The 24,245-nt window shown below is 39.7% G+C and overlaps 1 protein-coding gene across 4 annotated transcripts in view; it reads right to left on the bottom strand.

The window, feature by feature from the left end:
- The window catches only part of PKIB (cAMP-dependent protein kinase inhibitor beta), a 56,319-nt gene that overhangs the window by 16,101 nt on the left and 15,973 nt on the right, over positions 1 to 24,245 (bottom strand). The window contains exon 1 of one of the 4 annotated variants that reach the window (XM_027891779.1): positions 4,999 to 5,129. The exons of the other annotated variants lie outside the window; for them this stretch is intronic. The gene's annotated coding sequence lies outside the window, so the exon portion shown is untranslated. Of the gene's footprint in view, positions 1 to 4,998; positions 5,130 to 24,245 lie in introns of those variants that run through there. 4 annotated transcript variants of the gene reach the window in all.

Here is a 24,245-nt window from a genome sequence, read left to right as displayed (position 1 = left end):
CTCAGTGTTCTTTGCTTTCATCATGAGGCTCTGCATAACTATTTCCCCCCTAATTATTTTATATGTTTCAGTTGCTTCTTGTGCTCCACAAGTGATCTGGGTTTCCTGAACTATTCTTCTGGCTCATACACGAATGCTTCTGGAAAGCCAATCCAAAATACTTAATTTGGCGTTCTTCACTGGATAGGATGTTGGAAAGAAAATCATGTTTGCTCTACTCAATAAATGTTTAATTAGCTAATAAAATATTATTTTATTTACTCAGTTCAAGGGTAGTAAAAAAATCCCTAATTTTGCGAATATAACTGAGCTACTGTAGGATAACTCTATAAAGACATCTGGTATACCCAAAAACTTTTCCAATTACATTTTTCTAACTAATAAAAAAAATATTTTTCTTCCCTAAGAACTTTGTCTTTACCATGTCCTTAAGCCACCAGCGGTGCTGGAAAGTTCTACAAAATCATTTTGGTTCAGTTTGCCCTGAGAGGTGAACACTGTGCTTTTCACAGTAATCTGGTGACTTTTAAAGTATGCCCAGACAACAAACAGCCATTTGGGAAGTGAAGTCTAATGCAAACAAAATGGAGCTAACTCCCAACTGCCAGCCAACCTGGTGCACTGAAGAAGCTTTTAATGAGTTACTTAAGTTTCCTACTGCTGTGCTCAACATGTCAGTGACTTTAAGATTTACAATGATTAAAAATCAATAGGACATATGACTACATTTTGAGGAGTTTTATGACTTTGCTGCACTATCTTTGAAAATTGAGTTTTAAATCTGGACCCTCAATTCCCTGCTCCGTATGTTCAATTTATATTTTATTTATGCTTTAGCATAAACTTTGGCCTCAGAAACAGTATTTCTTCAATATTGAATGGATAATTTTTCATTTTCATTTCAATCTCCAGCATGCATCATCCTTACTCTAATACAATTCCACTCAGGTCATATCCTCTAGAGCTTACCTGTTCCATCTTGGAAGTAACCCTATTTTCTGATTTTAATGAAATCACAGGTAAAAAAACTTGCCCCCTCCCATGGTGACTCACCAAGACAATAGACTGAGATTTGAGAAATCTATCTTCCTTTAGGTTTATAATATAAGTTAAATAATGACCTTAATTCACAAGACTTCCTCAGTTATATTTTCAATAGACCTTAACATGCAAGTAAAAAAAAAAAAAATTCAATTACAATTCACTGAAACACAGCCTGATAGTAGAGGTTTACAATTTGACCCTGCAGTTCTGCATGTACTTTGCTTCATCTAACTGCAAGACTTCTGTCGCTTCCACTAAAATCTGGTAATACATACAGGAGACAGTACTAGGAGTGAGCTCTGACATTCAAGAGCAGACCAATGAGTTGGATTTGTCCCACTCATATTTGGTGACAAGGGTTGTCTCCAGAGGATCAGACCTGATGATACAGTCCCTGGTTATCTACACACCAGAAAATCTGTGACTGCACAGATAAAGGTCAGAGACTGTAGAGTATTTACACCCACAGGCACAAAGGATGAGAACAATGCAAACCTCAGATTTACTCCTCTGCTAGAACATTCCAAGACTAGGAGAAAAACTTTTTCCACAGAACAAGGAATATAGGTCACAAATATTTGAGAGCATCTTGTTCTTACATTTTCTGGGAATGAGCTAGCTACACACTGCTTCCCTGAATATCACCGATGAGAGAAATGAAATAAATAAAAAATTCACAACTCACAATCTCTTGAGGACTAATGACAGAAACAAATAGGCTATGATTATCTAACTTATTTTGGATTAACTTTACACTTCAGGTGAAGGGTTTATCTGCAGTACTATACTTGCTCCTTCCTTCCTATTTTTAGATGACTCCATTTGTTTCCTCTGTGTCTCTGCTGAAAGGATACCATCGATCACAGCAATTTATAAACCTACCTGACTTTCATGCTATTTTAGAGCATCTCTTTCCTAGGAGAACAAGTCTAATAGGTAAAATTCATACTAGTTACAAGCCTAAACAGGTTTAATTTCTTCAGCCTTTCAATATACTTCTATTTTTTCAAAATATGGATAATCTCTATTACCCTCCCATGCCCCTAGCCTAGGACATTAAAATAGCCTTCTTATCTTAGGGCTTCAAAGTTATAGACAATTGAGGAAAATTGCTGTCTCTCAGAAAAAGTAAGCCTTAAAAGCAAATCCCTACCTCCAAATGTTATAGCCTATCTGTTGTTCAAGAGCAAGCACCAAACAGACCTTTCCAAGACATGTATGTATGAGACTGGCAGTCAGGTAATTTCCACACAGTTGAATTAATATATTTTAAATTAAAATTATCTCAAATTAGGGTTGATGACTTTAAAAGAATCTTTTCCATTTTGGTAAATGATGCTTCAGTAAACATGCCCTGCCATTGAAGGTATCTGCATAAAGTGCTTCAAATAGGGAGCAAAAAAAGATATATCTCAAAAGATAATTAGGCTGTGGAAAACAACCAGTACATATAGGACGATTTTAAAGATGACAGCAGAAAGTAAAATGTGCTTTTTATAAGTTATTTGAATGAAGTACTTGCAGGCTTTGAGTACTTAAAAGGGGCCTAGAAGAAAGATGGGACAGATTCTTTAGCAGTGCCTGTTGTGACAGGACAAGGGGTAATTGTTTTAAACTGAAGGAGGATCAATTTAGATTAGATATAAGGAAGAATTTTTTTACAGAGGGTGGTAAAACACTGGCACAGGTTGCCGAGAGAGGTGGTGGATGCCCCATCCCTCAAAATATTCAAGCTCAGGTTGGATGGGGGTCTGAGAAACCAGAACTAGTTGCTGATGTCCCTGCCCTTGGCAGGGCGGTTGGACTAAATGACCTCTAAGGATCCCTTCTAACCCAAACCATTCTATGATTCTATGATTCTATGATTCCAAGTATGGCTAGACCCTTAAGCTATTTTAGCTGAGGTGTCATGAGCCACAGAATATTTATTTAACTTTATAAATCTGCATGGGCCATTGATGCTTAAGGAAAAGTGGAGGAATGACACCAAAATATAAAGCAATGAAGTCTTGTTCCTATTTGTCATACAAACAGCATTTAAATAGAAATTCCACATAATTTAAGTAGAAATTCCACATACTGAATCTTTTGGGTTTAAAAGCTTAATCAGTTGGCTTTCTCCTCGTCTTTTCAACTTTAATTTAACGTTTAGCCTGCTATATTGTGAGTGAAAGGTGGGTTTAACTTTGAGATGTTAGAGCAGACCCATCAGAGCCATTGCAAAAGCAACAAGCAAGAGCAAATGCTGCTTCCTTTTGGAGCTGAACTGGATAGGATTTTCATCTTGAAAACTGTCACTATAGCAGAATCTGCACTTCCACTGCACAGGGGTCTGTTGGTACCATGCCACCCCTGAATCACATCAATTTTAATGAAACTTTTTTAGTAGGTTTAGTCAAGAGAGAGATTGCTGACTGCTCCTAAAGAGTTGCTTGCCAGTACTCAGGGGCTGGCACAGTGTGGGAGGACAGTCAGCTTGAGTTGCTACAGATATGGTGAGTGCTTTAATCACCAGGTTTGAGCATTTCAAAACAAAACCTGTAAGTGATACTGCCTGACAAGTGCAGATCATTGAGGGATTATGCTGATGTTGTAGCACTCAAAGCATTTACTCCTTATTTTATGTACTGGCATTTACTTCTGCATTAAGACCTATATATTCAAAAGGTCAAAAATAAGAAGGTTGCTTGCCACGGTCTCCTGATGAGTGCATATCCTTAGAGATGGTGGATTCTCTTCTTCTAAACACCACTCAGCACTGGAGTTGAGTAGAGCCTACACCTCATCTTTAGAGTCTTGCATAAATCTGGGTGGAAAACTGCGTATGGTGAGATTTCAGGGGAGTCTTTCTGCAAATGACTTCTTGTTCTTGAAGAGCTGCTAAAGACTATGGGCATGATAGGAAACATTCTTCTACCTTTTTATGTCTCACTTTAAAATGATCAGCTGAAAGGTTTGTTTTATTTATAACTTTTGTTTTTATTTAAAAAGTGTAGAAATAATTCTGCATTTTCTTGATTGCAGATGAATAGGCATGACCTTTCACTGAACAGACCTGTATGCTATTCTAATTTTAAAACCATGGGTCTAATTCTGTTCCTTATAACATCAACTAAACCAACACAGATTTGTTCAATGACATGAAGGTTTAGGAGAGCACTGTCATAAAATAGTATCTGTAGATACCCCTCCAAAAATCCTACTCTTTAATGATGACAGAGGGGAAAAAAAGTAAGAGCAAAATTTGTTCCTGCCTGAGAAGTTTCAGCACTCCTCCCTAAACTGCAAAGGCTCCCTCAGATTTGTGAGGACTGTGTGAAGGCCAGGTCCAAGCAAAAGCAGCTATTCCTGCTCATTTCAGAGCTGCTTGTGTCAACTAGTCCATCTCAGACTCCTGATGGCCACAAAGGGCTCCAGAAACCTGGCTGTGATACATATGTCTCTACAGGACTGACCTGACAATCTGCATCTTAAGGGCCACATAAATGGTTTTGCATGATGAATCCCTCTTCCCCTCCCCAACAGAGAAATGGAACCCATTTCTGTACTTCTCAGCAGGGAACTCCCTAAAGCACAGACAATCACAGCCAAGGAACGAAATTTTAACATATAATCTAGAGTGGTCTTGGCTTTTAATTTAACCACATTTATTATACCAATAGAGGCTTGCTCTGGCATTTCAAAGGAGACCCTAGAAAGACAAAGATGACTTCCACTGTGTGTAATGCCCAGTGAACAGGAGTACATACACAAGGCTACAAGTTTAAATTAAGGGGAATTACTCTGTTTGCTTAGTCTGTTCAAGGCAGTAAGGAAACAAACACAGCCCTTAACCTAAACTTCTTTAGGAATGGTAAATGCTTATGAAATGTTGTTAAAATATTTTAAAAACAGACTTAAAAGAGGTAGAGAACACAGTATGGAAAACGAGAGCATAAGAAAAAAGCTACTTACAGGACAGCAAAAAGGGACTGATGAATACCAGAGATGCCCAGAAACAACTGGGAACATGATCTCAATGTCTGTTTTTTCAGCTGACTACAGCAAAACACCAAGGGAAAGCGGAAGTGTTGCCAAGAGGGAAGATAAACTTGCATACATTTAAAATAAAGGAACAGATTACAAACTCACATACAGAAGCATGTGCCTTATAGGCGGACTTCTGGACTTCAGCCTTTCCATTCAGGGCATTTCTGGTACAAAAATAAGTCCTTACAACCATGTCATTAAAGGAATTCTACATCCTCCCATAATAGAGGGCAAGTCTCTCCGCACCAGCAATGCTGTTACATTCACCCCAAAGGTGGCAACTGCTGCCTGGACAAGGTGTAAGCAAACAAGCTTTGGCTGTTCAATGGCATCCTGCTATCCAAAAGGAGAACATGTAACTGGCATAAAAACCGCTTCCACACTGTTGTAAGGTAACTAATACTTTCCCAATGCATTTTCAGCAAAGGTCTACAACAGTTAAAATTTCAGCATCTACACACAGATTTCACAGCAGACAAGAAAGCTGCCTGGAAATAACCATACTGCTTAATTTTTATTAGCTCTCAGTTGACTTGCCTGGAGAAACAACCAATCTGCAAGAAGAGGGTCATCTAGTATGGCTACTTGGCAATCTGCCCAATTCTGCCTCCCTAAGTGCTAAGTACCTGGAAGTCTGTGATTCAGGTATGCCTTCAGCATCCACACCAAGAGGGGCCAGGCACGAGCTGCAGGAGAAAGCCACTGCTTGAGCTGTGCCAGCAGCTCTAGATTCCACTGTATCCTCAAAAATAATCTCCTGTCACATAACTACCAGAGAAGCAAACTGCCACTGGAAAAGCCTCCCTGCTTGTAAAAATCAGGACCGCTGAAACAATTTGAAGCCACACAAATTAAAAAAAACCTTCTTTTGTGCTGAACATGTCAGCAGGGTAAAAAGAGGAAAGGAACACTGAAGAAAAATTAGCTTCTTGGTTGAGGAAATGATTCAATATTCTGTGCCACGTCAAGACAGTCTCCACTGACATTTTTCGAAGGTCAGTCAGCCACAGGTGAGGGACTGGGGGAAAGGTGAGGTTTTATTTACCATCAGATAGGTTTCTTCAACACAGGACCAATGCTGAGTAAAACTCAGATGCTGTAAATCTAGAGCAATCCTACAAGAGTTATGTTCCTCTGGATGTACACCAGGGTAACTGAGATAGGGATCTTATTACAAACTGTTCACACCAGCCAATTACTTAGTTACCAAAGTGAAAATGGAACGTTTCAGTGGATGTCAGTGGAAATATAAAGTCGGGTAGCAGAAATAGAAAATAATTTGCCTAGATACATATTCCTTTTCTGTACAGTGTCATCTCTATTTCAAGTATTTAACCTAGACATGAAAAGAAGATAAAAAAGGAAACAATTTTTTTTTTAATGGTTATATTAAACTAACCTTCAAACAATTTATGTATTAACTTGGGTACCACACTGAAATGAAACCACACTAAAATCTACACATATCTATTAAACAATTCAGCACTTGCCGAATACAACCTTTTCTTCCCCATATTCTCGCTTGGATGAACATTCTTCCCTCTGCACCTTCATACTGAGAGATACTACTTCATGAAACCCTGTCCAAACTTTGCAAAGAACTCAGAGAACCCCTGCCTTTTTCACAGGTACTAGTTATAAAAATGCTGCTCCAGAAAGTTATTACAATAATGAGATGAAAACCAGGATTGTGAAGTAGATACGGTTCATCACAGAGAGATGACTGGATTTCAAAATACTTCAAAATAAACTGTAACACTTCTCAGCTTCCACCTCAACATTTCTGCAACAGCAGCTGATACAATGAAGAGTGTACAAATTTACAGAAAAAGTGCCATCTTCCCTGAAGCTTTTAGCACTCTGTAAAATTAATTTTCTTCTTGTGCATATTGATTATGGCCATTTTATTAGTTTTGCTTAATTAGCACTATCAGAAAAACAACTACATAGCTGTCTCTGACCGTTGGTTACAAGATATGCTTCATTTATTTTAGTATAGTTGGCAGGGCCAAGCAAAAATGGGTTTCTAATTAAAAGCCGAGATCTGAAGAGACTAGTGTGAATACAGGGAGACAGAAAATGTTATCAATTTCTACCTGTTCTACAGTAGCAGAAAGTATGTGGTTGCCACTATGCTGATGCTCACAGACAACCCAGTTAGGGTAATGCAATGTCTACAGCACCATTAGCCCCCTTTCTAACCTGTTTTCTTCTCTTCTATTTCCCCCTTCCTTCCTCCCTGTCCCAATAAACCATGCCTGATATCATCAGGGAAACATAAAATTGTGAATGTTATCTCAAGTTAAAATGCCATCTTGTTCCAAATCTGTTGCTCACCCAAAGATCAAACCCCATGCTTTTATTTCAGTTGATACACTACCGGACAAACTGTTAGTACAGTCAGTGCTTTGAACCCCATCCTTAGCCCAAAATACCTTCTTTGCACACACGTCGTTTCAAACCTGACATTTTGTGTGTTAATTTTTGCTGCTTTATAGTAACCTAAGTGCTGAGGAGAGGAAGAAAACAACATGCACATACAAAAGGTCTGTTGATGGGTTCTCTCTTTTCTATTTTGAAGTTCAAAAACATATATATTATACAACTTTGCAGCTCTCCAGGGTTTTCTACTAGCTAAAGGATAGATTTTTTCTGAGCTGTTACTGCAGCTTCCAAAACAGTGACTTAGAAACCAAATTTTCACACTTAGAAGTCTGGCAAGTGACATGGTGCCAGATAATCTAGTGATCTAAGAGCTTCCTAATATGCAGCAGGATGCTTTAAGGAAAATTTGCCTACTACATATGCAAGGACAGATTATTTGCTGTAAACCTGGACAAACGTTGTTGGTCTTGAAGCATGGAGAGCATTCAGAGTCTCACAAAAACCATGTTTGGGTTGTGTAAAATCCATTCAGTCATATCATCATTTATTAAAACTTTTGCATTTCAAAAAATTAATTTTCTAGATAATTCTGCTGAGACCCTTACTGACTTTCTCTACCATAAGTTCTATTTATTAATTCTTAAATTTATGAACAAATTATTCTGAACTGAATTGAATTTGGTGCATTTGAGAAGCTCAGGTAAATCTTTTTATAGACTGACCAAGCTATCTTGTATGAATTTTTAAGGAAATCAAAATTAGAAAATTAGGTATATTATTGGATCAATGTCCAGACAATGTGGGTTTATAAGATGCATACAAAGGCATTTCAGGTTATTTTTAATGTGCATTTATTTTGTATTATTAGGTATGGACAGCTCCACATCTCCTACACTGAGGAGATATGTTATCCAATTTCTTTTCTCTCTGAATGCTCTTGCCATAACCGTTACAGTGAGATGATGAGGGATGAAAAGAAGTTCTCTGAATTTCATTGGGTGTGAAAATATTTGGGGTCATGCTACTACTGATAAACCCACACTTTTCTCTAAAGCAAATAAAGGTGGAGTGCAAGCAGCCATTTGCAAAGTCCAGCTTTTTGTGGACTGTCATGATGAACGCCCACTACTGACCCTGGAACTCCTCTTGCCTTTTTTATTGTTTCACACACCACAAGTCTTCATAGCATTTGGGAATGGATTTTCTTCACTCTTCAGCAAAGAGCCACAACAAGTGCCACAACACCTTTGCTTGAGGCAGCAGAACTGCAAAGGATACAGAAGCCAAACCGCAGAACTAGTTGCCAAAGTTTCCTCTCCCAAGTTGGATGCTTCAGAAAACTGCTTCAACCTACAAATTTCATACATGAAAGGAGAATCAGTCGGAACTATCCAACAGCTAATAGCTGGGAGAAGGGCATGCCTAGGGATCTGACTCATCACGGACTTTGCCTTGCTCTGGGTTGTCAGGCAGCACTTGCATCTACCCACCGCTCGCTTCAGCTAACAAAAAAGTCATCACCTCTACAATGACATCCTCAAATCACCAGGTACAGTTCATGCCTCCTTTTGAAAACATGGCAACAGGAATACCCTGTGATTTGAAGAAAAACTGTCTTGAGCTGCTGTCTCCTGCTAGAATGTTTTGATCGGCAGGGAAGAAATGAAGTTGAGCAATAGCACTTCCCACTGTGCAGAAGTATTTTAACTGAAATGCTGCTCTTTTGATGTCCACTGAAATTTTGCCCTATTCTTTACACTTTAATGCAATGCTTTCTTTGAGGGGGAAAAATGTATGCCACTGAAGCTGGGGGTCAGGACTGGCATTAGTCAGGCCATCACTTGAAACACAGAGGAAAAAATATTACGCTTTATACCTAAGGAAACTTGCTTCTGCAATTTGTGCAGTGACTATTTTTTACACAAGAAGAAAGACGCCTTGGAGTCAGGCCAACATTCACAACTTCCACAATGCAGCTGAGTACCATCATTACTGTGCTTGTTTTGTCCCCACAAACCATGAATTCTTATGTTTCCTTTTCTCTAATTAGCTCCCAAGTAGCTGAATAAAAACTGTCAGCAGCACTGAGCTTTGAGAAAGGGTTAAATCAAACATGAGCAAAAACAAACCAAAATCAAACCAACCTAAAACACTGTATGTTTATTTAAGTAAGACTTGACACTTAAAAAGCATCGGCCATGCTGCATGAAATGAGGTGAGTGTTTCTATGAAAGAATATTTTCCTTGCATTGCCAACATTACATTACAAAAATACTGCTAAAGAAAGCGCTCAGGAGGACCCCAACAAGACACTGTTCTCTTGGGGACAACAGTTGCAAAACAGTTTAGGACGTTTACATGCTTCTTGCAACCGAAAGTGAATGAGATCAATCACAACACAGACCTGCTGATCTGATGACAGCACAGTTGTAATTGCCTCTGTTGCTATATGGTATGTTAACTCACGACAATTAAGTTTGGTTTTTCCTATCTCCCTGGTGGAATGGTTAATAGAATTATCCCTGCTAGTGAGAAGTTACCACATCTAGAAAGGAAGGAACAAGATTAAAAGAAAGTTGAAGAGTCAGTTTTCAATTGTATGTATTATTTGCATGTACCAAACTCAAACAGGGATTATTTACTCCGGAAAGAGTTTTTAGACAGTTTTAATACAACTACACTCAGGGAAAAAATACACCTCTTGGCAGCTTTGGTGATGTTTAAATACATGGCATACATTAGTTAGTAAGGAATACTGGATTCAAGAGTTCTGAAAAAAGGAGGTCAAGTGTAGCTGTTAGACACACACGGCACTAGAGACAAACAGACCACTAATGTCCAAAATAAGCAGAAGTTATTTATGTATTTATTTTGGAAACTCTAGGCATCAATTTTTGTGTATATCATTCCTACATCATGTGTCTCCTACTGCCACCTCAATCCGCAAACACGAATAAAGTTGTACCAAGTTCAAGAGCTGCATCATCACATAGTGAAGCCTTTATGATGCCAACACTTCATCATAAATCGTACATCTGTACTTCATCCTATATCAGAAAATGCCTCTTGTTTTGTTCCCCTCAACAAATAGAAGGCTGATTTACCCAGATTCTGGAAAGCCTTGCTCACATTGCTCTTTTGGAGAGAAATTCTCAGGCACATCCCAAGTTAATGACTGAATTTGACATTAGTGAACTCTTAGCAACTGCTAAGAAAACAGTGATGACCATTTCTCAAGGCAGAATAACTGGATAAAATGAAGTGACTTTTTATAGACAAACTGACCATCTTACCTCTCTGACAACAAGGAGTTGTGTTTTCTGGGAGAGACTTTGCTCACTTTATTTTAAGCCAGGCTTCAAAATAACATTTTTAGGGGAAAAATGTAATACCAACCATTCAACAGTGGCCTAAGAGCAAAAAAGACATGTTCTTGTTATAACTTTTGTTATATACTTTAACACATTGGAAACTGAGTCCCTTTAATTTCAGGAAAGAAAATAAATCCTGCCATTTTCCTAACTTTACTTCACATTTTATTATAAAGTTACTATTTCAGACTACTCATGGGCAAATTTTAGATGATGTCTTTGTATCTGCCCATTCTATATGGATTCTGACTCTGCTGTTGAAGAAAAGTAAGAGCTTTCTGAGTTTTTCTCAATGTCAGCTGAGGAGGGTAAAGGAACAAACAATGTAATTAGGAAAAGTACAAACTAGTTCAACTTTCTGCTGTTTCATCTTCTAAAAAACAGTTCTGCGTATGAAAATGAATTAGGGTCACTGCTTCCGGGACAACTAAAAAAATTATTTAAATCAAAGCAAGGAATCTTACTTGACTTTGCTGAATACCTTCTGAACAGATGGGGTACATGAGACATGAAGAAAGGTCTGTGAGGAAGCAGATTGTGTTGGCTTCTCAGAGGCCACACTACACTGATGCTTGCTTCAGAATAACACCACAGATAAATTTCAGGATAGTCTAAAATGTCTGCCTCCTGAAAAAAAGAACAATCATCCCTTTCACAGTGAAAACATGTTAACAAAACAGTTCTTCTGTTCAGATGGGAGTAAATGGATGAGGCAGTCAGGAAGAAATCAGTAACTTTGACTTCCAGTACTGGTTAGAACCATCATCTTCTCCAAGCAGATTTACAAGGCCACAGGGACAGACTGGCATAGGTTTGAACTCTGGCACAGAATCAGTCAAGACGATGATTGGGTGTGAAACATGTTTTACACTTCTCTGATGTAAGAAGTCAGTCTCTTGCCAATGACTCCTGTGTTTGCTGAATGGGGTTTAATTTTTTTTTTCCATCTGTCTTTTTGCCTAAAAGAACATGTATCCAGTGTCTTTGGCTCATTTCCTGCTCCTGCTCCCAGAAATTGCTCCACTTTATTTTGGTCCTGAATACAAGTTCTTTGAACTTACTTGAAGCAGGAGCACTAGACATTATAACTTCTTCATTTTCTGAAGCAGAAGGAAAGCTGCATTTTTGTTATACTTAACTCCCTCAGATAAGTGTTTGTTGGAATTTCATTTTGCCTTCCTGCTAATTACTGCTATGGCTTCTTGCCAGCCATCATTTTGAAGAGTCAAATACTAGCTTCCAGATGAGCAGCAATGTGAAAGACAACAAAGAATCATTCTAAATATCGCAGCATGAAAGGAAAGCAAATGTTTTCCTGTTGGGACAGTTGCCTACAAGTCCTGGCTAAGCAACTGCCTTATGAAGACAAGGAGGGGTTTTGTCAAAATGAGAGTTTGCCCACATCTCAAAAACAGCAGTTTTCATCATGTCATGGTTCAGCTGGTGGAGAACAGCATTCCTTCATTCATTGTAGGTCTCTGAGAGTGGGATAGGAAGAGGTGTCTGGGACAGAGGTAGAATTAGAGGACAAAGCTAGGCTGAAAATTTGGTGATATAAAATCATAGAGTAATTCAGGCTGGAAGTGACCTCAGGAAGTCATCTACTCCAACTTCCTACTCCAAGCAGAATCAATTATTAATTCATATCACAGTCCTTGGGAATTTTTCCTTTCAGCTATTGAATATTTTCAAGGATGGAGACCCCACAGGCTCACTGTGGCAGGGTTTGACTGTCATGAAGAAAAGACTTTTCCTTATGTCACGTCTGAATCTATCCTGTTCTAATTCATGACCACAGTCTGTTGTTCTCCTGCTGTGCAATTCTGTAAAGAGCCTGGCTCCATCCTCTCAGTAACACCTTACAGGTATGGGAAGGCTGGTCATAGGTCCCCCCAAGTCTTCTCCAAGCTGAAAAAGCCCAAGTCCCTCATCCTATCCTCTTCCCTGACCAACTTGGCGGTGCTCTAGTTTATCAACATTCTTTTGGTAAGGCAGGAGCAAAACTGGACAGTCTAACACAGTCTAATGAGCGCTGCCCAGGATGTTACCTCTTGGTGAGTAAAGATTGGCTTGCTGCAGGCAATGCACAAAGCAGAATATGATGGTTACTGTTAGCAAGAGTTTTCAGATTGAGTGGCTCACCCTGACGGGTGTGCAAAAGATGGGAAAACTATCCACGGATCCAGCAAGATTTTGTATTCTAAGAGTCTCTACCTTTTGGAAACTGGGCATGGTGACAGATTTCCAGTTCAGCTGTGAGACATATAGAGCGGAACATGTGGTACTCCAAATCAGGCATCAAAAATCAGCTTCTTTATTCTGAACAGGACTGGCACCGAGTCTGGTTTCCAGATGGTTTTCTGTTGTGTGTTTCTGTTGCGTATTTCTGTTGCTTAGAGGAACACAGCAAAATAAGAAGGGGAAGCCCTTCCCCACAGAGAAGTAAGGAATCAGGGAAGCAGAAGTAAAAACCTGAAGAATAAGGCAATAATTAGAATTTTACGTCACTTTCCACGTCAACTTTCTGCAGTAAGGAACCAGCTGCGGAAGCTCTCACTTTTATGCCAAACAATTCTGTGTTTGACTCTTCTGTTTGTAGTAGCTTTGGCTGGCATTTTCCAGTTTTATTTATATTAGATGTAAAGCAACCCATTAAAATGCTTGTTATTTCTTTATAAAAAAAAGTGGTCTTTTAAAGGACAGCTCTTGTTTGCCATCCCCTCAGATTTCAGTCAAACTTCATATCAGTGTTTGTGCTCTATACTATACAAAGTCTGATTTCTTTTGTTCTTTGTCTGCTTTTAATATTTAATTTTTCAAACTGTTCAATGACTGTATTAGGTTCTGGTTTAGTTGTTTCCATATTTGGAAATGTTCCTTACAGCTCATTGATTCATTCATGAATCTCATTAAAAGTCAATGGGAAATTTCAGTTTAAGAATTTGATCTTTGGAGTAGCTCTGGCATCTGAAAGACACTCTGAACAGCTTAAGAGCCCATACTTACTAAAGCAGGGACATAACAAAGTTGGCTTAAAGGATTGCTAACTACACTCGCCTTTAACTATTTGTTGTTGTATTAAAGCCCATTTATTACCTAACAAAAGACAACTCAAATACAAGAGAGGATAATGTAAAATCAATAAACTGAAGCACAATATAAAATGAAATGCCTTTTTAACTCCAAGCTGTAGCACTACACACCATTGTATTGCATAGCACCAGTACATAGGAGAAGTTGATTGCATGTCCAGTTTTTGTAGCTGCATCCTTAAAAATAAATACTTAAGCACTCTGTAAAGCTAGGACCATAAATGCTTATTTTATCTTACTTTCTAATTTATTCTTTAGAAATAGCAGATGCAGGCTTAAGCGAGACTACCAGGACTCAACAGGTCCAAATGTTTAACTCTTTTTAACTCTGCAGAGTACTGATATTGCTGACTTCTACAGGTACTGGGCAGACCTAAAGTTATTTAGCAGCTTAAAAGACTGAGCCCTGTTAAATTACAGGAATGCGCAAGACCTCATCAGAAAGGTTTCTTTCATTGGGGAAATAGTTTCTAACAGTAGACTTTTCCCTGACATCTGATTTCCTGTAACAGATGGGATCATGTTCTTGTAGGTCTTTTGTGCTGCTGTGGCCTTGCACCCAGGTGTCTTAGCAGACAAAGAGAGAAAAGATACAGTAAATTATAAAAAACAGGACTCCGTTTGGTGCTCATACCATCCTGCCTAAGGGCATGCATAGGAGGCTGAGCCTGGGGCTCATTGCTGCTGCTGAGCAGCAGTACCTAGGATAGGGGAATCCAGGTAGGAATTACATTACCCTCTAATTCTAGTGCTCTTTCAGCATTTTCGTCTTGACCTTCAACTCACCTTATAATTTCCTCACTCCTTGCCTATTTTTTCTCCTTGCCTTCCATCTTACTGATTCAGAATTTGAGGTAATAAGCTTCATGAGTTTATTACTTTTTCCTGTCACTTACAACTTACTTGGCTTGAAGCAGAAACCCAGGAAATCTACAGAATGTGGTAGCCAAAATGTCAGACTATCTCTGCATAGACAAAGGCAAATGCGTGGTTGCAGCATTAGGACCCATGAAATACAAGGGATGAACAGGCAGCATTTTTAAGGGCAGTTTAATTTTAATCCCTGGTCAGAGATTTGCCGAAGGGAGAGAGGACCTTTCAGGCTTGCCACTATCCACAGCATAGCCACACAGATGCCAGTGCATCAGTAAAAGACCTTTTTTGACATGCCCTAGCACAAGGTGGACACAAGCAGAGCCACGTAGACATCAGCAGAGCTCCGACCAGCCCTATCTGCTGGCCTGAGACCCAGAAAGAGACATAGACTCAAAAGGGGCCAGGGAGGGAGAGGAGCCAAAAGGATTTAGTCTGTCCTCTTATACTGTAGAGCCCATTGTGCCTGTTTGTCACATAAAAAGGGAGAGGGGAAAGAAATCTCCCCCAAACATCAGTATGCAATCTTCCACAGCTTGCAGTCAGGAATCAGCAAATTCACACAGACAGACCTAGGTCTGAGTGAGGCTACAGCTTATTTCTGTGCAGGTTATTGTACTGTGCACAGGTCTTTTAAAGCACAAATATAGTTCCTGACATCCTAACTAAACGAGTGGAGTGGTCACCATAGTAACACCTGCATCACATGGCACTGAACACCTGATACCAATCAATCGTGAAAACATCATTTTAAAGAAACAGCCTCCTGGAAAAATGCAGATGAATATTTCTTGCTAAGACTAAGAAGATGCTCTTACAATAGAAATGAAAATTTTATGTTTTTATCTTCTTATCTGACTCTCCCTCCATAAAATACCATTCTTTATCAGCTTATAAAGGTGATAGAAAATAAACTAGGGCAATGTTTCTGTGCTGAGAATAGTTACAAACAATAAAGTACAGCTGGCACATAAAAGATCCCTTGTATTTTTTTCCAGGGCATGAACTGTGGCTTCTGAGAATACAGCCATGCTCTGGTTGCTGAATCAAAATATCAACATGCCCACCAAAGTATCTCTCTACCTTCCTAGGACACTAGATTTCCTTCAAATGTTAAAAAAAAAATCCCAGAATTTACATCAGCTTCTTTCTCCTTTTTTGCTTTCCAAGTCTGCAACTAAATTTCATTGATTAGCATTGTGTTCCTCTGTGTGGGTATAGGAAGCAGAGTATGTTTAAGGAAGTGATGTTTGCACTTGGATTGGTACTTTGGCTTTCTGAAGTGCACTCTGCCACCAGCCCTGCAGACACACCCAGCAGCCAAAGAGCAGATGATGTTGCTGATGTCTCTAGGGTTTTTGTCGTGTTGTCTTTTTTTTACAGCTCAGTTCCACCCTAACAACCTTCAGGCTATCTGTGCTGTGACTGATCCTCTGCCTGTTTCAACAGCCTGCTGCCTCTCGTTACCCCAGCAAGAGCATTGCTGCAGGTTGATGAAAATAATCCCAGCAAACAACTCATGCACAAAGTTCCATCAACCTCATCAGTATTTCCAACATGGTCTTGCTCTTTCCTATTTTATTCTATCCCAAATTATCACTACTTGCATTATTTCAGTCTTCTGCTTCTTAGTTTTCTTTCAAAAAAGACTGTTTCTGTTCAGATGGCTTCCATCTTTTTATCATCTTCCATTCCATATATAATTTCTTTTTCAAATAAGTCACAACTATAATAATCTATTCTGACAGTACCTCTCCTTTATTTCATATGATTTCAGAACAGGAGACCCACTGAATCTGTAAATGCCACTGACTGACAAAATTTGGGTATCCAACTACCATAAAGCTAGTAAAAAATTTGCACAGAAATTCTTTCAGCATCCTGGAGATGTGTGTAAAACCAACAGGAGTAAACACTGCATGAGTCTAAGGAGGGAATGAGACATCCTTTCAAAAGCCTACTGAATGCACTAGAAACTGCCCCACGCCTTGCCACTGCTGACCCACCAGAACAGATTATGTGCACACGAACTGCTACCACAAGTTGTTTGAGCTTATCTGGGTGACTGTACATCAAAACTGATTAGGAAAATGACTCCACGACTCATTTCCAGAGAAACGGTCATATCCGGAACTAACTACTTAAATCATCAGATGGCCACTTAGAAAAGAAGATGTCACTACTGCTGTCCAAGAAGAGTGCTATCAAGATTTTGTAAGAAAGGAAGTGCAGTAACTGTGTGATTATGGTATGCATAAGTCACTTTGCATGCATCACAACTGAAATGTCAAATCGTACTTGTTTTGCTTACGTGGGAAAAAAATTCCAGTTGTCACCACTTTTTAATATAATATGGGCCTCTACCTACAGGTGTGTTTCAGAAGAAAAGTGAGGAGTGGAGAGAACTAAGATGGATGTTATTTTGAAGCTAGAAAAATAAAGGGAATTGGTGGTACGTAAACATTTGTGGCAGCTGTTCTCTGCCTTCATGTTGTCATGCAAATAACTCTGAGCAGCTGCACGAGGTATTTTTGCTGTCTGTGACGCTCTACAAGCCAGCGCTTTCTACAAGTCAGCTCTAGCAGTCATGCAGTCCTGGTACATATAAGGAAGTCCATCTTTAAATCTGCTTTGATAGTGTGGAAGTTACATTTATTCAGTAGTCGTTCTGATGCACGTTTCACAGTAAATGGCACTACTTTTCAACAGGGCAACAGACTCCAATGACAGAAATATTCTCCAAAATCAAAATGAAGAAGTCAGTAACAGCTTATTAGGTTTTAATATGTGCCAGGGCCCAATTATGGTTTTCAAACTGCAGAGGAATCAGTGGCAGAAGAGATCTATTTATTCCACTGATTTTGGCCAGGATCAGAGACCATACTTTGACTATGATCAATCTTTTGCAAAGATAAATAGTAAAGGAGTATCAGGAAAGTGCAAGTGAGTTGTCACAGCAACTGAGAAAGCTGCCTGTAGCTTCCTATGATTTATCAGCCTATAAGAAACAACCCAAAACCTGCCCTTCCCAAATCCTTAGTTTAAAGACAACAACTTATTCCTTTCAGTCAAACACAAAACCAGTTCACCCTCACCCTGAAAGAGCATTGTCATAAATAGCTAATTAAGCACACAGTTCAGCCTGGAAGCTGAATGTTGTACTTGCCACCAGAAAATGATGATTCCTTTGTTTTCCTTATCCATTTATAAATGAAGAGTCATTAAAAAAAACAGCAGCGAGGGTCAAACTCACCACAAATATTTTCATTACCTTCTCTAGCAGGTCTGCATACTCTTTTGCTGACAGGAAGATCACAAATCTTTCACCTCTATGCAGCTGACTCATCAGTGCTATAGAAGCTGTCAGTACTGCAAGTTTTGAAATGTATGCTAAACTGATGCTTTCTGTTAAGGTTGCTACTATCCTTACGTGTATGAGCTTCAAACACCAAATACCAGATTGTGAATATGGCATGTGCCTTTTAGGTTGGGATTCATTTTTTAGTGCTCCCTTAGTAATACAATCTTCATGTAAGTACATCCACACTGACTCTTTTTTATCCCTTGATGTTGTGCAGTAGAAAAACTAAGAAATACCTTGCTAAAGGGTTATTTATACAAGTACAAACCCAAACCCTTAGATTTGATAATATATTTTTCTTTTGTACTAGTGTAAGATAATAGTGAAATAAAATCATCTTGATAAACATTTGATCCTTAAAGAGAAAACAGGATCAGAACAGCAGAACTCTCAAGCAAAGCAAGGCAGAAAGTCTGCTCTCTGAGTTCCCCTTTCAGATTCAGACTTCCATGCCTGGCACCTAAGGTTAAGATTTTTTTTCCCTAGTCCAGTTATAATTTCTGAGTCTCAGTACTATCACCTAGATACATCTGGCACCTTTTTTTTCTCCTCCTCAAAGAAGAGTAAAAGGCAAGCATAAAGGCTAGATTCTCTGACGGGGTTTACCTTCACACTGTGAATAATGAAGCTGATGCTGTACTGAATTTTAACTTGAAAACATCAAAAACAACCACATGCCTCTGATACAGTATGGAAGAAAGGCACCAATTCAGTCCCTTGCTGGTTTGAAATTGCTTAGAAAGGCTCAAAAACATTTGAAGACATAGGATCTCCCCTACTCCGTGAATTTCCCTACAAATCCATTTAGACATAAACCACTGACCAAGCCTGGTACTAAAATTGGGCTCAGTTATACCTAGGCTCCAATAGGAGTTTAGAAAGCAAGGGAGTCCTCCTAGAACCTCATGACTCAATGGGAGTATCTTCCTTAGCTTTTACATCCTTACCCTTTTTACATGAAGTCCCTGGACTCCATGTAAATAATTTAAAATTGATTCTAATCTGATTTTTCTTTGTAAGCTTTATCTATATAGAAAGTTACAGAATGAACCTTGCCATCAAACTTTGTCAAGATGCACCTGCACAAATTGAGATTAAACCTGCTTTTGCCAGTACCCTGGACAGTGATTCATTAAGTGACCTAAACCACTCATTTGCAACAGTCTCTGAAGAGACCATCCATGGTAACAGTTTTTATGCTTTGTCTCTCAGGATTACTAGATGAGTACGGCTCCACTGAAGGGGAGAGACCAAACTTTGGTCTACAGACAAACCATTCTCCATTTACTTCCTATTCCCATGACCACAATTTCAGCATCATATTGGCTGTAAGAGGCAAACTTGCTCTTTCTTCTGAAATGTGCAAATATGGCATCAATTTCGACTGTGCAGTGCTTTTACAGGACATCTTTAATGCCCATGTAGAGCAGATTTAGAGATTCACCTGTTCTTTTTCTGAGAGGTGTAGACAGGATCTCTGCAATGAAAAAATCCTTTACTGCAATTCCTCCTGGGTCCAGTATAATTGTATTGATCTGGAGGACTGTTTCCCCACTGCAGTGTGCTGCCCAGTCTCTGGAGGTTTTGAAGAAAAAAAGGTGTCTATGTTATAGAAATAAAGATGTGATTTTAATGTGGGTTCAATACTTGATCCAACTCCTGCTGAAGTCAGGGGCAGCATTTCCAGGATCTCAAATGCAGGACAGGTCTCTAAGAGGGGGATTTTGTATAGGTTTGGACTAGCAGCAAGGAATTCTGCCTCCTGTGAAGCATCTTTGAAGCCTGAGAGGATGCACAATGGCTTAATCCTCTTCACACAGCCTATGCTGAACATGAAGGATATTGGCAGGCATGATTTCTACATTGTAAGCTTGTATTTGAGTTTATCTTTCAAAAATGGATGAAGCTTATCAATTTGCACATTTTTACTGTTCCCAGACACAGAGATATGCTGGCTCTACGTCTGAACAGATAATGAAGGTCAATTCAATTTCTGATCCCACGTTGCAGCTACTAAGCTAAACAACTTGTGTCATAAGCATCATCTGCAGTGAAATATGTAAAAAAATGACATTTCATGAGTTCTTTTATCAAGGTTAAAAATATGTCTGTAGCTGCTTCGTAGGTTATCTTATGCTTAAGCAACATCTGCTTACAGTTGTAGTTCTTTCCTCGACCAGTAACTTGCATAAGGGCATTCTAACACTTTCAAAAGAAATGTCACAGATTCAGAGAGAAAAAAACCCCTTTCCATACCCAGTGTTATTATTACTTATTGATGAGCATTTAAAACTCTAAATCTGTTTTAAACATTCAAGAATGAGCAATGGAGGAAGCTTGTTTTCAGTGGTAGAAAAAGTTTTTCAAAAACAAATCCGTCTGTATTAATGAGGTCTAATTAAGCAACTTTCCCTTAACAGTCCTGGCTGTAAGCACAGGCTGAATTGCTTACTAATTTGCAGAACTGCTGAGCATGTACTTCTCATGTGGAATCTGCAAGAATTTAAATGAAATTATATAGTGCAAACATAATCTCCTGTAATTAGGCTTTAGTTTTAATTACAAAAGTTCATACGATTTGTTAACATGTAGTTTCTTCAGGTCTTCAAATACCACACTAAGGAACTCTGCTCTCCTTCTCAATAGGAGAGAGTTCCTGTTTCTTCCAGAGTTGTGACTAGTGCCTGTTCCATTCTCTTCTTTTGGGACATTTCAACGTATACCCTTGGTATAATCAATAGCTACATCATCTGAGAGGTGTTCACTGCACACACCCCCTTTCTCACCTCAGTATTTCTGTGTGTGCTGAAAGGCACAAGAGCAAAGCTTTTGTCTTCAAAACTGCTTAGCCTTAGCAAGGCAATGGCAACATCCCTACATACCTGAAGTGGACAAGAAAGCAATGGCTACAGCTGGGATAGGGGACAAGGAGCAAATCACATCAGATGGCAGAGCTTGATGAGGAGGTTACATCCAAAAGAGCAGTTACATCCAAAAGAGAGGTGAAATAGGGCAGCAGTGAGGCTTGGCTTTGAGAAGATGGTGGCTATCATTCCCCATGTCTTGTCCCTTGGCCAATATCTCTGTTAGAAACCAACACTGCAAATTCACACACCTCCACATACTTATGGTTTGCTTTCCATTACACATGATCTTAGCATTTCAAATGTTCACAGAATTAATAGGCAACAAATTTCAACTGTTTCCAAGACAGAACTTGCCTGATATCATGCAGGTGGCTTCAGGGAGCAACTTCTGGATGTCTGTGGCAAATCTATCCTGGATTTGAAAAATGTTCAACGTAAATAAATGATTGAGAGGTCAAAGAGGCAATTGATAACTTTGAGAAGGTCATAAAAAACCTGAAGCAAGCAAAAATCTATCAACAGCGATTAAAAAATACTGTGTCTGGCTTCAATAACCAGTGAGCTGCTGAGCACTGGACACATGAAGAATATACAAAGGGATGCACCTTTGTGCATTCACAGTGTTTTTCCTTATTTTTTACCTCTCTCAGCAACAACACACTATACACTAGACTGCATTTGATAAGAACCAGCTCAACTATCCTCAACTGCTCTAGAGGAAAATACGAAAACAAACTCCCCACAAATGAAATCCCCATTATGTCAGTACAAAGAAAATGGAGAAGTTCTCTCCCTTTCCTTACCAAAGAGTAATCCAAGTCACGTAGTCACCACTGACTTCAGAAAACTCATTTCTTTCTGTGACAAGACAGAACATCATGTTTCTAACAAAGAGAAGACTACATGAAAACATTTTCAGTTCTGATTTAAACCTCCAGAACCTGGTGTGAGAGATCACCTTCAACTAAGCCCACAGCAATCCCCTTCAGAGGGGCAGGACTAGTCTCTCCTATGGCAAGGAGAAGTCAAATGTGTCTGCCGATTTTGGAGGTGAAAACAGAATGTGAAAGTGGAAAATTACAAGGGTATTTTGTGCTAAGACATAAGCTTTCTGGTGAAAATGGGAAAGGATCCCTTTAACTATTCATTCAGTTTAGTTTTTTTTATTATTATTATTTCAAAGAAGAACTAGGCAATGAAAGAGCACTCTAAAGACTGAAACAGAGATCAGTTAGAAAAGAACATAAGATTATCAATTTTGTCTTCCTATTGAAACTATGTTACTCCTTCGCTCGTGCTAAACTCTGCCTGAATTATAAAATGGGCAGTTTCACAGTGCTCAAAGAGATGAATATGTAGGTTTTTCCATACCAATCACTCCTGAAGCCCAGCAACTCTGCTGGTGGTTGTAGAGGCAGCCCTGCAGTGCTGCAGGGTGCCCTTCTGAAAGGACAAGAGAAGCAACCAGCTCCCAAAGCAATGTTCTTTAAAGCAAGGTGATGATGATGAAATTTAAAAGTCAAATGCCCCAAAGAATCAACAACTGCTGTCCTGTCTACAGAGACATCTCTGACATTGGGCAGGCAGAAGATGACAATTTATGTTCTGTCTCTGCCATAAGTAAAGCCATCAGCATAAATGTGAGACCTGAAGTCAGCAGTTCCTAAACTAAATCCCTCTTTAAAACTTAGGATGAGAAGGAAAAGGGGTCAGAAGCCCAGACACACTCCAGCTGCAGGTTGCAGTCACTTGCCAATATTCAGCTAAAGCAATCTGCTCTCACACCAGGGCTCTCCAAAGGCTGAATGGCATTTGGAGGTGAGCAGAATGCACTCCCAGACAATGACTCATGTCTGATCCCTAAAGAGATGCAGAGGGACAGCAGAAGCAGAAAAGGGATTTCTTCAGTCTTTGTTCTTGCCCTGTGCAGGCCAGACACACAGTACTTATATCTGCATGTAGCAAATAATAACAACAACAAGAAGCATAACTGATATTAATGGCCTTGATGATTAGCCTGAAGGGAAGCATGTTTGCACACCACTCCTCTGTGTTCAAATTCACTGCTCAATCCACCATTCATTTTCTCCTCCCTAATTTCATATAACATTATCATTGTGCCTTGACCCCATGCAAACTGTCCTGCAAAAGAAGACTCATAGAATCACAGAATCAACTGGGTTGGAAAAGACCTCCAAGATCATCAAGTCTAACCCTTAATCCAACACCACCCTGACAACTAGACCATGGCACTAAGTGCCACATCAAGTCTCATCTTAAAAACCTCCAGGGACAGTGAATACACCACCTCCCTGGGTAGCCCATTCCAGTGTCTGATTACTCTGTCTGTAAAAAATTTCTTCCGAATATCCAGACAAAACTTACCCTGGCAGAGCTTAAGATCGTGCTCTCTTGTCCTACTGCTGGTTCCCTGGAAGAAGAGATCAACTCCAACCTGGCTACAACCTCCTCTCAGGTAGTTGTAAAGAGCGATGAGGTCTCCCCTGAGCCTCCTCCAGGCTAAACAACTACAGCTCCCTCAGCCTCTCTTCATAGGACTTGTGCTTGAGTCCCTTCCCCAGCCTGGTTGCTCTTCTCTGGACCCGCTCCAGCACCTCAATATCCTTCCTGAACTGAGGGGCCCAGAGCTGAACACAATACTCAAGGTGTGGCCTCACCAATGCAGAGTACAGGGGAAGGATCACTTCCCTGCTCCTGCTGGCCACACTGTTCTTGATGCAGGCCAGGATGCCATTGGCCTTCTTGGCCACCTGGGCACACTTCTATCTCATGTTCAGCTTCCTGTGGATCCAAACTTCCAGGTCCCTTTCAGCCTGGCTGTTCTCCAGCCACTCTGTGCCCAACCTGTAGCGCTGCAGGGGATTGTTGTGGCCAAAGTGCAGGACCCGGCACTTGGCCTTGTTGAACCTCATCCTGCTGGAATCAAATCATCTCTCCAGCTTGTCCAGGTCCATCTGCCTTCCTGCAGATCAACACTCCCCCTGAACTATGTGTCATCTGCAAATTTGCTAATGGTACACTCAATCCCCTCATCCAGATCATCAATAAAGATATTAAATAAAACTGAGCCCAACACTGATCCCCGGAGGACACCACTGGTGACCGCTCGCCAACTATATGCAGCCCTGTTCACCAGCACTCTCTGGGCTCGGCCCTCCAGCCAGTTCCTGACCCAGCACAGAGTGCCCCTGTCCAAGCCATG

Source organism: Empidonax traillii, unplaced genomic scaffold (genome assembly GCF_003031625.1).
Source record: "Empidonax traillii isolate 1590-97213 ecotype Southwest subspecies unplaced genomic scaffold, ASM303162v1 scaffold330:size615109, whole genome shotgun sequence".
NCBI classification, from domain to species: domain Eukaryota; kingdom Metazoa; phylum Chordata; class Aves; order Passeriformes; family Tyrannidae; genus Empidonax; species Empidonax traillii.
The sequence above is the reverse complement of the archived record's forward strand: the minus strand, read 5'-3'. Positions and strand labels throughout refer to the sequence as shown.